Source organism: Micropterus dolomieu, linkage group LG10 (assembly GCF_021292245.1).
Source record: "Micropterus dolomieu isolate WLL.071019.BEF.003 ecotype Adirondacks linkage group LG10, ASM2129224v1, whole genome shotgun sequence".
Taxonomy (NCBI): domain Eukaryota; kingdom Metazoa; phylum Chordata; class Actinopteri; order Centrarchiformes; family Centrarchidae; genus Micropterus; species Micropterus dolomieu.
The window spans coordinates 12,342,502-12,347,552 of NC_060159.1; positions in this window are offsets into that span (position 1 = coordinate 12,342,502).

Genomic DNA, 5,051 nt, shown 5'->3' on the forward strand with positions numbered 1-5,051 from the left:
TGACCTTAATCAAACCATGTAAAATAATTGTAACCCACATCAGTGAGCTAAATCTTGGCTAATTATGAGTGTAGACTAGAGGCAATTTTATTGTTCATTGATTTAAATAGACCATTGTTTTACATGGGGTATGTTGAAGTTCAAGGCTCAGCTTTATTGTCATTATCTAATACAGGACTGAATGAAATACAGTTGTAGCCCCCTTCACATTACACATATGTATAAACAAATATTTAATTTAGAATAGAATAACACAATACAATTGCACACTGTAGATAAAAGTAGGACTAAAGGAAGGAATAAAAAGGAAAACTATATTATATTTAAAATGAAGATATACAATGACGTATATAGATGGGTGACAAACTAAAGGAAAAACCAACATGAACTGTCTTCATAAGGAGTCACGACCCTCCAGAACAGCTTCAGTGCTCCTTGTCAAGTCTGTGGAATTTTATTGGAGGGATGTACACCATTCTTCCACAAGATAGTCCCTCTTCTTTATTTATATATATAAAACCTTTATTTAATCAGTTAATATAATTGAGAACAAGATCTCTTTTGCACGAGAGACCTGAATCCAACAGATAAAAAAAAAAAAAAAACATAGCCAGACTTAACAAAAGGACATACAGCATCAAAGACAGTCACAGACATCACCATAGATTTAAAGATTAATGTTTATATTATATAATTTGGTCTTGTGGAGATGGTAATAGAGAGCATTGTCTTACACACTGTTCTAAAATCTTCCATTGGCTTTCAACTGGGTTGATATCTGGTGAATGTAAAGGCCGTAGCATTAATTGTATTTATGTCATTTGCATACTCACCAAACCTTTGAGTCAGAGATGCCTGGTGCACTGAAGCATCTGCATTTGATATGTTTCTCAACTATTTTATTTAGGTTTTTCCTTATAATTTGTCCCCCGTCTGCATATATCTATACACGCTTACACACAGAAAATATGTAGAAGGCATGACTAGCAGGTTGCATTTTGTTTCTAGAAATATTTAGTAATGATTTATTACCAAAGACACAAGAAGTGTAACAATTCTATACAACCGAAGCATGTATTGTAAGTCGGAGTTTAAATGCAGCGAGTGAAGGCAACTTTCAGGTCAATTCCAACACCGCGTGTATTTACCTGTTCTGACCTCTGGGGGGCAGTGTAGGCTTTTATTGGAAAGGCTTCCCATTCTAGGTGGATGTCATGGTTGCAAGCGGTCAGCTGGCCTATCAAATATGCACCAAAGGTCACCAGTTCAAACACATCAGTGGCAAAAGAGTCATATTAATTACAGTGGTCACTTTAAGAGTCACTGGGTACCAGAGAGACTTGGAGCTCACCCCATGCAACAGGTGCTCTGCTCTCATCTGAATGTCAGTGACGGCGCTACTACGGTCAACATGGGATCAATGGCAACAACAGGTGTCCCAGCCTCTGTGTTAACTAATGAGAAGTTTACACATTGAAGAAACTGTCAGGCACGCATTAGGAAGGGTGAGCTCTGTGCCAACGTAATTTGTCCTCTGAGCGGTGTGCAATCATGTTTGTGAGGAAGTCCACTTAGACCAACATTCTGACAGACAATCCTAACAGGTGTCCGTCCCCTCCTCAAATGCGTAAGTAGTCAGTGGATGATGAACACGCTAGGATCGTCTCAGGTTTCTAACCGGGGTGCCCAGAAAGATTTAGAAAGACACTGTTCCCTTGAACGCAGCAGTCAGACGCTTACCATGCTCGCAGAGGGAAGACACAAGTTCTGGACTGGACCAGAGTTTTATACGTTCACATCAGTTTAGACCTGCAGCTAGGATCAGACACATTATGGAATCATGATATCAGCAGAGGATGGTGAAGAGTTTGATGAGGCTGACACTACCTGGAGCTGGGTAAAGTGATTTGTAGATCATCTGCATGTGTGGAAGCATGAATTGTGAGTACATCTTGATGAACACAATCAGTGGATGTAAAAGTGAAAAGGGGTGAAGGACTATGTGTTTACATGCATCTCATTTACAGCATGGATGGAGAAAAAAGCACGCAGGTGAAATGTCATGTTTCTGGAGATATTTATGCATGCACATTATGTTATGTCATTCAAAATGGTATTCTGTTTTTATTAAATCAGAACCTAAGTTAAGTATTAGAAATAGTGTTTTAAGGTGACAGGTCCTGTAGCAGGTTCTAAGGACAGCAGAGACAGTGAGACCAGGGGTGTGTGTTTCAATAATCCCCCTCTGTAAGACGATCTGCTCCGGCTGAAACATGGGAGGGAGAAGAAGAAAAAAAGAGTGTGAAGGGGGGCATGAGTGGGGGCCAGGGGTAAAGCAGGGTGGAGGGATAGCCTGATCAATCGATCAAGTTTATTTGCCACATGTAATCATATAAGGTACAATCACAGTTAAATGTAGTGAGTGATCTTCCTACTCCCTCTGAGTTTAGGTTATTTGGTAAGAAGGGATTCTACTTTGGTGGAAGAAAACAACATGTGCCATGCAAAATGACAGCTTGCAACTCAGACTCATTTTGTGAGATAACACATACACAAATTCTCACGCAATCATGATTTTAAGGGGGATGACATTGGGCCTCTGCCTGATTGCAACCTATGTTGGATATAATGAACATGGAAAGCTCTTAATTGTGCAACCTTTTGAAACTTCCAAAACACCTTTAAAGATATTTGTGGATGCTTATATTTCTTTTTAATAAGACTGAAGAGATTGCAATGCAGTGCTGTGGCAGTATCAACGACTGGTAGTTGTTGGGTGGTTTGGGAGAGTGTTTGTGCAAAGAAGGTGATGTTTTCAAAATAACATCCTTAAAAAACACTTCACTATTTTTGGCATATACATGAATGTAGAGTAAACAAAACGTTGCCCTTCTACAATTTGAGATGTGGTGCATAGGCAACTCATAGCTACACAGCCAAACAACCACAGTTATGATTGGCTGAACTGAGCGTGAGCCAAGACACTCCTCCCAGCAGAGAGGGTGAATTTTTGATCCAGTGCTACATAAGGTCAACCTACAGGTACCAAATCAGGGCAGTAGTAATTTTCTGTGAATGCATTAAAAAGAAGTTAAATGGTCTTCAGAAAAGTTCAACTACTTAAAAACCTGGACGCTTTTGTCTTTATTCTGCTGTTAGTGGATTAGCGACACTGTCATATGTCTGCTTGTCTGATACTGGTCATGACACTGACCACACATGTCAAAAATGAAACTGCTATTGTGATGCTTTTGTGTCCAGATCACATCGGCTGATTTAGCGCTTCATGGCAAAACAACATGTCTAAGGGCAGCTGACATAAAGACTGATATGAGAACCGCCTGCATATTTAGGGGTACCAGTATGGGCTGACCACTGCTAGTGATGAAATATAAAAGTATGTGGTCATGCCTAGACATTTAATGTCACAAAGGATGTAAAGGAAAGTACGGTCATTGTATCTTTCACATTTATAAGTTGTTTAGTACAATGCGACAAATGTGATGTAAAAAAGGAAATGTTGAGATGCTCATAGTACATTCAGGGTGTGACAAAAGTGTACACAACACTAGCAGTGGCTGCGATGAATGAAAGTGATCTTTAGCTAAACAGGAGAGAAGAGCATCTTTATAAATAGTTATTTAATTGGAGTAGTGGAAATGAGGAAAAACATGCTCAGTTTGTGGGAGAAATGCCAAGAGCACACTTCATATTTCACAGGACAAAAGTGGAAATCACATGATAGGACATTTCACGTAACATATTATGCAGTAAAAGGAATAACAATTCCACCAATCCATCCATTCATAAAACTGCTTAATATCAGCTGGGGTTGCAGGTTGGTGCAGAGTCAGCAGTTTAACAAAGTCAACAAAGTTGAAGTGACACTAAACACACTGAACCTACAAGGTTGTAAACCACAAAACACACACTCAGCCGGAGCAAAACAAGATGAGACAGCAGCTGTGACACTGAACAGTGTGACATGGTGACACACACTGCTTGCTACTTAAAAAAATTATCAGATTGTTCAAAAGTGTGAGTGGAACATGTGTTTTTTACTTAATTGCATTGGTTTTATCTCTTAATTTCAGTCACTTAATTTACAATAGCGTCACCTCCCATCACAGTGTGAACATCACACCAGTGTCCACGTTTCATGAAGAGTGATATTTTACTGTGAAAATGTTGGCTGTGTTCCCACCACACAGAAGCGCGAGCACTCACACACACACACACACACACACACACAGCTTTGTACCAATAGCTTTGGCAATAATGTAACTTTAACATTCACATCAATAAAGCTTGTCTGAATTTTATAGTACTTTGAGAGCACAAGTAGCCTAAGGGAAATATGGGTCTACATTAGCCTTACATGACAGACATAAATCGCCACCACCAATCAACCACATCCTCCCTGACACACAGTCACCCCACAGGGTCTCAGGTTAAACTGCTACCATCGCATGTGCTACCATGCAGGGCTGTGATTGGCCAGAGAGATCACCTCACTGCATACGGTGACTTCAAACTCTGACGTAGTCCCACATTTCCCGCCGTCATAGCTGCGGTGCTCTTTAAACTGAGACACTGTACCGTGTTATGGTTTTGCCAAAATCACTGCGTATATCAAATATAATACATAATAAGCCCTGGCCACAATGTATCATTTAACCCACGTGCGTGTATACATGAACATAAAGCACGTGTCTATATTTTGTAGTTTTTGGACTTTTAAAACTATCTTTAAGCTATCCAGTTACAGGTTTTATGCAATGTGTAGCAGTTGTGGCTCTTTGTACATAAAACGCTAATATATACAAGCTATAAAACAGGGCAAACGTTCACTTTCACAATACCAATTTGACGTAACCAGTCAAGTGTCAGCAAGTAGCTTAAGTTTCTTTCTTTTTTTGCCACTGTGGCAGCTGAAACGATGCGTTTGGCAACCCAACAGCTCGACGCTGATTGGTCAGCGGGCGGGTTTACGCTGCAGATGATGTCGTCAACTGACAGGGCTCCCCGAGACAGAGAGAGCGAGAGAGTAC